This window comes from Callithrix jacchus, chromosome 16, assembly GCF_049354715.1.
Source record: "Callithrix jacchus isolate 240 chromosome 16, calJac240_pri, whole genome shotgun sequence".
In the NCBI taxonomy this organism is placed as follows: domain Eukaryota; kingdom Metazoa; phylum Chordata; class Mammalia; order Primates; family Cebidae; genus Callithrix; species Callithrix jacchus.
Window position 1 is genome coordinate 75273940 of NC_133517.1, and position 12571 is coordinate 75286510.

General features: G+C 38.1%; 1 long non-coding RNA gene across 2 annotated transcripts in view; it reads left to right on the forward strand.

The window, feature by feature from the left end:
- LOC144579768 (uncharacterized) overlaps window positions 1-8685 on the forward strand; it is a 656332-nt gene extending 647647 nt beyond the window's left edge. For both annotated transcript variants that reach the window (XR_013528135.1, XR_013528134.1), the window contains one exon: window positions 8124-8685. This is a non-coding gene — a long non-coding RNA (uncharacterized LOC144579768). The remainder of the gene's footprint in view (window positions 1-8123) is intronic.
- The last annotated feature ends 3886 nt before the right edge of the window (window positions 8686-12571 follow it).

A 12571-nucleotide genomic window follows, 5' to 3' on the forward strand; every position in this document is an offset into this window, starting at 1 on the left:
TTTCTGGGTAGCACCAGTAGTAAGTTCTACGTAGACACAGAGGGTAGCTGCTGCCAGAGAAATTATGCAAGTTCTTGAACTTTTCCAATTGGTCCTGTTTACCAGAAATGATGGTATTATGGGTATACTGACAAATGGAGTCTTTCTGGGCAAAAGAGGTTTTTTCTTTTAGGTGATTAAGTAGTACTTGGAGCTGAAGTGTAACCCTGCACAGAGCACTTGAAGCAGGAGTGCAGGGGAGTTAAACAAGCTGCTCAACTGCTGGTACCCGGCTTCCCAAGCAAGAGCAGAAGTCCTATGCCAGATACTCATTTGGCTACTTTTCAGCCAGTCGAGAGGCTACAAAAGAAAAATTATGTCACCACTGGGTTCTGTATTATGGTGACACACTCAACTACGACAAAACAGAGCAAGGAATTAAGGAATTATTTATTCTTTGGTAAAGATTTTTAAATTGAGAAACGCGTTATTTTAACTCTGTTTCTGATACTTCATCCTTGGGGGCTAAAACATGCAGTGAACTTTTAAAAACAAACCTGAGATTTCTCAAGCTACATGTCGAAGTATCAATTTGTTAAAACGTTGATTTAAAGGCAAAAGATATAAAGTAGGTCTCTTTGAAGATATTATATTTTAGAGTCTCATAATTTTTCCTTTCTATTCATAAGAAAGTGAAAAGTGTAGCTAATTACAATAAACTACAGAGAAGAAAATATGAACTACAGAGGAAACTAATCAGACATTTATTTTATTCACGGCCATCACAATAAAAGCTCAAAATTAAAGATACTTCAAATATACCCACATGAAGACAAAATCTGAAACAAACAAAACAACTTTATTCAGTATTTGCAATTGTTTAATAGCATCATCTTTCATTGTATTATGCCAAAATTAAATCAGACAATTTCAGAGAGAGATTTATTGAGTTCTTGGATTTGAGGAAAAGTGAGAATAACCAGACATGGTTTGTCTATTTATAGAAATCACTTCCAGCAAGGGAAACATAATAAATAAATTGAAGACCAATAGGAAGCATCTATGTTGTTCTAGGTGAAAAATATAAATATTAGCGTAGCAGTGGAAATACACTGATCAGATTCAGGATATATTTTGAAGGTACATTATCCTGGATGTCTCAATTCATTGCATGTATAAATGAGAGAAATAGATGAGTTAAAGATGTTAAAAAATAAAGAATAAAATATGAAAAAAAAATTCAAATTATAGTGAGATCACAAAAGAAAGTCCAATTGATTAAGCACAAGAACAACATGGATGCTTCCTATTGGTCTCCCTGCCATATTGCAGCCTTTTATTCTATCATCCACATTGGAGCCATGGCATCTTTAGAAAGCAATTATCAAATCACAAACAGTACTGATTAAAATATAATGGTATTCCATTATACTATATTCAAATATAATGCCCTAAAATAAACAGGGTCCTATTTTACTGGCTCATCTAATCTTTCTTTGCTCTTCATTCTATGCACTGATTTTCAGCCACACTGGCAGAAATGTGTTCCAATACACAAAACATTTCATCTGCTCAAGGCCTTTTCCCTAGTTAAGCTTTTTGTTTGAAATGCTCTACTTCTTATCAATCTGGTTTCTCCTTGCCTCAGAAAGATCTTCCTTTACTATCTTTGCTGAAACAATGCCTCTCATTCCCTCTGGCAATCACAAATCACTTTCTGCCCCTTAACCTACTTAGAGTTTCTACTGTTACCAGTCCTTGAAGACATTTGTTTGCTTATTAGGTTTCCCTTGCTAAAAGTGATTTGTATGAATAGAGACACGATGTCTGCATTATTCTCACTTGTCCCCAAATCCAAGATTAATGCCTGACACAGTAGGAACTGGATACATTTCCCTCTGAAATTTTCTTATTTAATTTTGACATAGTACAATGAAAGATGATGCTATTATAAAATTGAAAACACTGAATGTAGTTTTGTTTGTTTCGGGTTTTGTAATACTTCATTTGTCAGGCTTACTATGCATTAGACAGTCGGCTAAGCACTTCATTTCCCTTATGTACTTCAACTTTTGCAACACACTAGGATTGTATGATATCCCCCAGCCTTCCTTTCATCCAGATATAACTTTTAACACTCTGGACAAATAAAACATAAGCTTCTTGGAAAATGTTTGTTTAGGTAATACACTGGAGCTGTTCTTTTTTCCATTTTAAAATCCAGGAGTGTGATACCCAAATCTGTAGCCACTAACCACGAGTAAAGGATTAAGAAAATCTGAGAGTCACTCTGACACAGTTCAGCTGTTGACCTGATGCCAGCACCTAGCTATCTTCAGACTCCCTGTTATTTAAAAAAGAAAAAGAAAAAAAGGAAACCCTTATTTGTTGAAGATACTGTTGAAGGGATCTACTTGCAACTAAAATTATTCTGATGTCATCCAGCTGTCAAGGTAAAAAAAAAAATCATGCTAATGAATTGTCTTTATTCAAAAGAATAAAGACTTGGCTGGGTGTGGTGACTCGTGCCTGTAATTCCAGCACTTTGGGAGGCTGCAGCAGGCATATCACTTCAGGTCAGATGTTTGAGATCAGGCTAGGCAACATGGTAAAACTCTGTCTCTACAAAAAATATAAAAATTAGCCAGTCATGGTGGCACGTGCCTGTAGTCCCAGCTACTCAGGAGGCTGAGACACAAGAATCGCTTGAATCTGGGAGATGGAGATTACAGTGAGCCGAGATTGCACCACTGCTCTCCAGCCTGAGTGACAGAGTGAGACTTTGCCTCAAAAATAAAATAAAAATGTCTTTGCAAACTTATTTAAGAAAAGAATAAACTTGCAGATGTATATCCATGTATTTTGTGTGTGTGTATTAAGTAGACATCTGTCTTTCTAAAATGAGTTAAAGTGCAACAAAGTATCTCATCCTTCAATTTTGGTCATTCCATAATGGAAATATCAGTACAAATTAACATTTCTTTGGGCAATATTTCTCAAATTCAAGTATTCTTCATAATTCCCTGTGAATACTTTGCAAATGTAAACACTTTAAAATAATGCAGTGTATTAAGATTCATATAGATTAATGATCTAATTCTGAAATATATTGTAGCCTGAAAAATCTGTCCAAATTTTGCACTGCATAATTATATGTAGATAAATCTTCAGTTTGAAAACGTTACACCAAAGAGAGTTTTTTTTTTTTTTTTTTTTTTTTTTTTTTTTTTAAGAGATAGGGTCTTGCTATCTTGACCAGGCTGGTCTTGAACTCCTGGCTTCTAGAGATTCTCCTACCTTGGCCTCCCAAGTGTTGGAATTACAGACATGAGCACTGCATATGACAAGAGAGTATTTTATTGGATTAATCAATTTGTTCTACCTGAGAGAGGGATTGCTGGAGAACTAAATAGGCCTACATAAAGTTCAAACAAACATTGTAAAGTGAGGCATAAGTTTGTAGATCTTCTCTAGAAGTGGGCTTACCTTACAGCTGTAAGTGACAAGTACACAGGAGTATTGAATGGAACTAGGAAATAAAGGAGAGGATAGTCGACAGTCTACATTGCTCCAGCTCTTGCTATTTCTTAGTTTTTCAAACATATCCCAAGTAGGCACTTATTGTGATTCTTAGCCATGCCTCAGCTAATTTGTTTGGCAAAGAGAATGAACATAGACAGCTGTTTTACATCAGTTAGCTACAATTTGTTGTGCGATGTAACAAACTACCCTGAAACTTACTGGCTTAAGACAGCTATTTATAATTTCTTCTAAGTCTATAAGTCAGCTGGATTGCTCTGCCCATCAGGGACAGCTGTGGCTGATCTCAGCTGAGCCTGCTCATTTATCTATGTCAATTGTATAAGGGTTACCTCTTCTAGGATGTCCTCAATTGGGATGACGAGGCTGGGAATGCATGCTTTCTCTTTTTCCAGGAGACTGGTCTGGGCTTGTTCCATGGTATTACATGGGTTCAAAAGAGAAAGTGGCAACACACAAGTTTTTTTTTTTGTTGTTGTTGTTGTTTGAGTTGGAGTTTTGCTCTTTTGGTCTAGGCTGGAGTGCAATGGTGCTATCTTGGCTCACTGCAACCTCTGCCTCCCAGGTTCAAGTGATTCTCCTACCTCAGCCTCCTGAATAGCTGGGATTACAGGCATGCGCCATAATTCTGTATTTTTAGTAGAGACGGGGTTTCTCTATGTTGGTCAGGCTGGTGTCGAACTCCTGACCTCAGGTAATCCACCCACCTTGGCCTCCCAAAATGCTGGGATTACAGGTGAGAGCCACCGCACCCAGCTGCAAGTACTTTAAAAATCTCTGCTAGTGGCAAGTTTATAAAGAATCCATCAGCCAAACAACTCACCTTGTCCAGTCTAGAGACACTGGAAAGAAACTACCAAAGGCATGAATAAAGGGTGGCTGGAAAATTGGGACCAATCAACACAATAGTAATTTCATTCAAAACTTTATATTTATGGCCGGGCACGGTGGCTCAAGCCTGTAATCCCAGCACTTTGGTAGGCCGAGGCGGGTGGATCACAAGGTCAACAGATCGAGACCATCCTGGTCAACATGGTGAAACCCCGTCTCTACTAAAAATTACAAAAAATTAGCTGGGCACAGTGGCGCGTGCCTGTAATCCCAGCTACTCAGGAGGCTGAGGCAGGAGAATTGCCTGAACCCAGGGGGCGGAGGTTGCGGTGAGCCGAGATCGCGCCATTGCACTCCAGCCTTGGTAACAAGAGCAAAACTCCAACTCAAAAAAAAAAAAAAAAACTTTATATTTATAGTAATTGTTGAAGAGGTTGATAGTTTCTCGCCAAAGTCTCCAATCTATCTTTCCTCCTCAGTGACACAAATTTTGTTTTTAGCTGGATATATGCTTACGCAGGATTAAAGATGCTATTTCTCTTCATTTCCCTTCACTTTTGAAACTAAGTATAGCCACATGACTACTCACCAGCCCAAACGGGATAAATAGTAATTTCCAGTAATAATCAGAGATTAATAATGTCCAAAGTCTCGCTCTGTCACCTGGGCTGGAGTGTAGTGGCACCATCTCAGCTCACTGCAACCTCTGCTTCCCAGGTTCAAGCAATTCTCCTTCCTCAGCCTCCTGGGTAGCTGGGATGATTATAGGTGCCAGCTACCATGCCTGACTAATTTTTGTTGTATTTTTAGTAGAGACGGGTTTCACCATATTGGCTAGGCTGGTCTCAAACTCTTGACCTCGTGATCTGCCTGCCTCAGCCAGCAAAGGGCTAGAATTTATAGGCGTGAGCCACTGTGCCCAGCCTAAACTAAAATATTTTAGAAGTTCACATTTTTGGAAAATTTTGATGGAAACCAGATTTTTTTAAAAAAATAAGATAGCTAATAAAAATTATTAAAGGTTTGCAAGCATACTTGGAGCTGTGAAACTAGATGATTTAACCTGCTATAACTTACATAATAGAAATGACTGGAGGAAACCATGGGCAGGAACTAGACCTAGGAAGAGACTGAAGACTGCTGCATTTTGAAAGTTAGGGAATCACAGATTGAACTGGGAAGATATCAAGGGAATGTCAAAAAATAGCTGAAAGTAAAGATACATTAATGGCATAAAATTGCATGTCCGATTCCCATTTTGTGTGATTCAGTGCTAGTGTTGGGGTCAGGGGAAGCATGGCGATATTAGCAGAAGATCCCATGCTACACTTGGTTATCTGAGATAGTAAGTGTAGTGCACAGAAAAACAATGTATAATTGAAACAACACACACACACACACACAACACAAAAATATACCAGTATGCACACTAAAATGGCTGTCTTTGGAAGGAGAAATGCAGGAGGATATGATGATAAAAGGACATAAACAAAAGGAAATACGGAAAAAAATTCAAAATGTAATGAGACCACAAAAGAAAATCCAATTGATTAAGCACAAGAATCTTTTAAACCAAATACTTGTTGGAGGACTATAAACCACACTAAATGTGCTGTTGGCCATAAGTTCCTTCTGTTGTATGATCGTATAATATTCAGAATAAAGGATGTAGTATGTAAGCCGTGAAGAATGCCCTGTGTCTTCTTCCTAACCCAAAATGAACACATTCAATACATAAACAGCAAACTTAACAGACACAAAACTGTTGGAAGTAAGACAATAATGGTTAAAGGAAAACAGCAAAGTAAAAATAAAAGGTATTAAGTGTCCTTGTCTGTTTGGGCTGCTGTAACAAACTGCCACACACTAGGTGGCTTATAAGGAATAGAAATTTATTTTTTGGCCAGGCATGGTGGCTCATGACTGTAATCCCAGCAGTTTGGGAGGCCAAGGTGGGCAGATCATGAGGTCAGGAGTTCAAGATCAGCCGGGCTAATATGGTGAAACCCCATTTCTACTAAAAATACAATTAGCTGAATGTGGTGGTATACAGTTGTAGTCCCAGCCACCAGAGGGCTGAGGTAGAAAAATCACTTGAACCCAGGAGGCGGAGGTTGCATTAAGCTGAGATCGTGCCACTGCACTCCAACCCAGACGACAGAGTGAGACTCTGTCTCAAAAAAAAAAAAGAAAAGAAAATTTATTTTTTACAGATCTAGAGGTGAAGTCCTAGATCAAAGTACCAGCTGACTGACTCAGTGTTTACAGAAGGCCCACTGGTTTATAGACAGTTGTCTTCTCAATATGTCCTCACGTGGCAGAAAAGAAGAATCGCTTTGGATTTCCCTTTATGACAGTGTTAATCCTATTCACGAAGGCACTTTCATGACCTAATCACATTCCAAAAGCCCCACTTTCCAATAAGATCACATTGGGGGTTAAAAGCAACGTGACAAAGCAAAAGCAATGTAACAAAGCACATTCAGCAATATATTAAAAAGATAATACAATACAGCCAATTGTGATTTACTTCAGGAATGGAAAGTTAACATTCAAAATTCAATCAATGGCTGTTATAAGCATGTTTTACAGAATAAATCAATGTACTTCACCACATGCCACATTCACAGAATAAAGGATAAAAGCTAGATGATTATCTCAATAGTGCAGAAAAAATAGTTGACAGAGTCCAATATCCACTCATGATGAAAAAATCCCAGTAGACTAGGAGTAAAAGGGAACTCTCCTGATCTAATAAAATGTGTCCTTTTTAGAAGATCTATTTATAGCTTACGTCCACGCAAAACCTGCTAACAAATGTTTATAACAACTTCATTTATAATTGCCAAGAATTGGAAGCAACCAAGACATCCTACAATAAATAAATGAATACATAACTGTAGTACATATACAAGAGAATATTATTCAGTGATAAAAAGGAATGAGCTGGGTGTGGTGGCACACACCTGTAGGCCTAGTTACTTGGGAGGCTGAGGCAGGAGAATCGCTTGAACCCAGGAGGTGAAGGTTTCAGTGAGCTGAGATTGCGCCATTGCACTTCAGCCTGGAGACAGAGTGAGACTCTGTCTCAAAAAAGGAAAAGAAAAAAGAAATGGGTTCTCAAGCCACAAAAAAGACATGCATAAATGCATATTGCTAAGTGCAAGAAGTCAATCTGAAATGTCTACATACTGTATGATTCCAAGTATATGACATTTTGGAAAAGGCAAAACTACAGATACAGTGAAAAGTTTAGTGGTGCCCTGGGGCTGAGAGGAGGAAAGGGGAAGGGAAGAACAGGTGGAGCATAGGGAAATTTTCAGGGCAGTGAACTATCCTGTATGATACTGGTAGATACATGACATTATGCATTTTTCAAAACCCACAGAACTGTACAACACAGGCTGAACCATCATGTAAAGTATGGACATTAGTTAGAAATAATGTGACACTCCTACACTGGTTCATCTGTTGTAATAAATGTACCATACCAATCCAAGATGTTAATACCAGAGGAAATTAGCAGGAGGGGGAACTATGGAAACTCTACATACTTTCTGCTTGATTTTTCTTTAAACCTAAAACTGCTCTAAAACCCATCTATTTTTTTTTTTCATTTTGGAAGTCCTTTATTGTAAAGGTAATTCTTTTGTCTGATTACAAACAGCAGCCACAGTGATTATTCTGGGTCTTCACAGTGGACAAATTCAATTTCTTCTTGAGACACAAGTTTCTTTCTGTATTTCGAGGTAATGTTTTCATTCTTTCTGCAGTGTCTGGTGGACCCTGATATATCAGCAAATCTGGTGATTTACTTCCTGGGATTAAAATTTCAACATATACATTTTGGATAGATGTGAAGATTCAATCTGTAACACCAGAAGAGAGAAAAACAGAAAGAAAAAGAGAAAACAAACCACAAGATGAGCCCATGACAGAAGACATTTGTAGCAGGCACTGCAATATGCCACCAAATCCCTTTTCAACAAAGGACCTGCTGCAGCCATTGAGGATGTTGATGGTTACAGCTTACAGATAGCAAGCTCTTTAGAGGTTACCTTGCCTGCAGAAAGAGGCAATCTTTAATCAAAGACATCAATGCAGAAATAAAGGTGTAGGTTTCCAGCTAACTCAGGACGTCGCTGAAGAATGATTCTAGCTCCAAATGCCGCACCACTGGGTAGTCTGAGGCCATTTCTAGGTCTCTGCAGTTCAGCTTCTCCCTTTGTCCACTTATGCTTACTTTCCTTTCCTTAGTTAAATGCTGGTTACAAATGCTTAATAAATACATTGCCTAAAACCCTTCTTCTCAGAGCCTAATTTCCCAGAAGTTAACCGGACACAATAACATTGTCAATAATATTAAGTAACATTATACCCACTTTCACAAGCAATGAAGAAAATTAGTTTAGAGAATTAATTCTGAACCATGGATTTATTCTAGAACATAAGAACCAAGAACGACATTCAGTAGGCAGAAATGTGAAAAGAAGAAAAGTCACACACACGAAAAAACTGCAGATGAATCCTGGGAACAATGTTAAATGGGGTGGTGGGGAATATTTACTAGAGAGAGTGAGAGATTGTATGCTTGTGGTAGGCAGAATAATGGCTTCAAAGATGTACATGCCCTTATCTCTGGAGCCTATGAATGTAACCTTACATGATGGTAAAGGGGTTTGCAGGTAGATAGTTAAGTTTTGTGAGATGGGGCAATCATTCTAGATGACTTAGGTAAACCATATGTGGTCACAAACATTCTTAAAGTGGAAGAGGGTGACAGAAAACTAGAGTCAGAGGGAAATGTGATGAAAAAGTAAAAGAGAGATGCTACATTGTTAGCTTTGAAGATGGATGAAGGTGGCCATGAGACAAGGAATGTGGGCGGTCCTAAAACTGAAAAGAAAAACAAAAAAAGAAGCAGATTATCCCCTAGAGTAACCATAAAAGAAGACAGCACTGCTGATACCTTCATTTTTGCCCACTTTGTCAGACTTGATGCAGAGAGCTACAATATAATGAATGTGTTGCTTTAAGCCACTATGTTGATGATAATTTTTTCATGGCAGTTACATGAAACTAAGCCAGTGCTGGCATTAGCTGCATGGCAGATACAGGGAGGATGAATAATGCATTGGGCTTGTAGTACAGGGGCTGATAATCAGAATTTTCATCTACTACTTACAACTATATCCTTCATATGATCACATAGCCTATCCGTACTCAAGTTTCCCCTCTGGAACCTGAAAAAGTAACTACCTTAATAGAGCCTCCCAGAACATCAACTAAGGAATGAGATAACAATAAATGAGTCAGGCACTTGCTGGCCACAAAGCAAATGGGATTGAACCCAGTTTTTTGTTTTTGTTTTTGTTTTTTTTTCATTTCCTCTGGGGGTTCTTGATCCGTGCACTCCTCCCTTGTAAGGAGCTCCGGAGAAGCGATACCACAGGGATGTTGGGCCTTCGTTATTATGGTCCTCGGATTTTGAAAGCTCAGTTAAGTTGGGGTCACTGTGAATTCTGATCATGTGTAAGAATATATGTTTTTCCCAAAATAAAAATGAAAGATGAGGAAAGAGAAGAAAAGAAAATGCACTTTTTAAAAATAATCATTATTTGTCTCAATTGGCACTGGCTTTCCCCCTGAAGAGCATAGAATTGCTTATTAAATTAAGTTGGTATCCAACTTCATCTGGCAGCCCAATGCCTGCATTTATTATTCTCAGAGTGAAAACTTGCCATCCAACATCTGGTCTGCATTAATTTCTCTTTAATTCCCCTTACCCTCCTCCACTCCCTTACCCATTCTATCATCTATGCTTTTCTGAAAAAAACAAAAAACAAAAAAAAACCCAGTAATCTGAGTGGGTGTGACTATTTTGTAGCATTTTACATCTAGACCTTCACCCTGCATTCTGTAGAGAGTAGAGACCCACCTGATTAACTCAGATGTGTCAAAAATGAAATGTTTCTATCTACATGTAATTGCCAAAGGATGTTGTAAAGAGTAACTCACCACAAACACATTAGAGTTATTTTTTCAGTCTGAAATGGAAGATTCTCTGTAAAACCAAATTTACACATTCACAAATTTATATATGCTGGGGGTAATACAATGCATTTTCCTTTAAGGTAGAAGAATAGTGTGTAGGTCAGGAATACTGAAATAACAAAATGGACTTCTATTCAAAAATGCGTATCTCAATTGTCACTTGGGCACCTATGGGAGAGTATCTAGTTATTTGCAGCGACATCCCCTGAGTCTCCAAAAAGTTCTTCACGAACAGAAGAATAAGGCAGATATGTGACTCTGTCTCAGAGGCCAGGTCAAACTTTGGCCATAGTTTGAATTAGTCACATCATTAAAAAAAAGAAAAAAAAAACCAATGGGTAAATATAAAATATTCAATTAAAAAAATCAAGATTAGAAAAACATGTGTGTTGAGGGGAGCTCTTGGGAAATGTGGCCACTCTGTCAGCGCTGCATTACGTGAGAAAAGGAATGAGCAACCGGGTGGAATTAGAATTGTTCTACGTGAATGTGTCAGAATTCTATTGATGTCCAACTGGTCTTAGCATTTTAAAGGCTGGATTTTATATAGGGCATTTGTAAATCTTGCCTTTTTCATGCCAAAAGATAAAATTTGAGTAACTCTTTTCCATCACATTATTCTTGCAGTTGGTTAAATGGTCTTAACTTCAAACTCCAAAAACAGTTTTATTCATTAACTGTTAGGATTTGTATTCAACAATGAAGTAGGCAAATCTTAATTGACCTACATGCATGCACTGTTTGCTGGCCACTTAGAACGTTCTGCTTCTGAAGTGCTGCCTCACACATGATCCCTTTCATTTGCATTCATCGTCATCCCTACCTGCTCTCCTTAGCTGGAGAGCTCTGTGCCAACCCAGTTTCTTTGACCTCAAGGACTTCTTGGGAAGAAAATATTTAGCTTGATGATTCCAGGTTGGTTCTTGGGCCACAGAGGACAGCAATTCTCCTCTTTGCACCTTTATGCTTTGCATCTTAATGAGTAGATTCAGGTCATCTGGTCTGAGCTTCTTCATCTACCAGCTTTTGACCTTTAATGTTCTCTAACCATACACATTTCTTACATCTTTCTTGACTCAGAAAAAGATATGTCCCTCCTCCTAAATTTTACCCCTCAATTTGACACTAAATGTACTTTCTTTCCATCCCTTTGGGGACTTGGCTTCAGCAATTAACTCACTTTTTGTTTCTATCTTCAGCCACCTCCACCCCTTCTCCAAAGGTTTGTTTGGTTTTTGCTTTGTCTCCAAATCAAAAATGTTTTACGACCTTGCAACATCCATCATTTAGTGCCTGATACATCTATTTCCAGTCCCTGCCACAACTTGGCACAGAGCGCTCCAGCTAAGGATAGCAGGGAGTTTGCTCTGTATTTACTGTTTCTATTTCTTACATTTTCCTCAATGATATTTCCAAAACTTTAATAAAATTACAAAACTTTTATCAGTCTCCTTCTAATTATCTAGTCGATGAAATTTCTCAGTTTTAATTTTTCTTAAAACCTTTAGGGAGGTTGGCGGCAAGGGGAGGGAGCGCATTGGGACAAATACCTAATGTGTGCGAGGCTTAAAACCTAGATGACGGGTTGATAGTTGCAGCAAACCTCCATGGCACATGTATACCTATACAACAACCCTGCACGTTCCACACATGCATCCCAGAACTTAAAGTAAAATTTAATAAAGAAAACTTTTGTCTCTGTAACACTTGAATGTCCCCATGTTGTCATAGTTCCATTTCTGTTTTCCAATAACTCCTGTAACTCCTCTTCTGGTTTGCCTTTCTCTTTCTATTAGCTTCTTCCCCAAGGATAATTGGTCTATCCTATTACATTCCCTCAGCCAATTTATTAGTTACTTTTGAAAATTTTATCGTAGAAGTTACCCATACTCTGATTTTTAAAATGTTATCACAATGTATGACCTCATTCAGCCATTCAGTAATAACATGTTCGTACTCACTAAGCAATTTTTATGATCCAGATAACATGCTGTCTATTATATGTTTTAGCTAATAAATATAAACTCAATCTGTTTCACTGCAGAGCCTCTGCTCTTAACAACCACTTTATAGAAACTCCAATTAGTATATCCCAAGACAGCCAATTAGCATATGTTGGCAACCCCAAAATTTTTAAATCCCTGACTAGGGAAGCTGTAGTCTAACA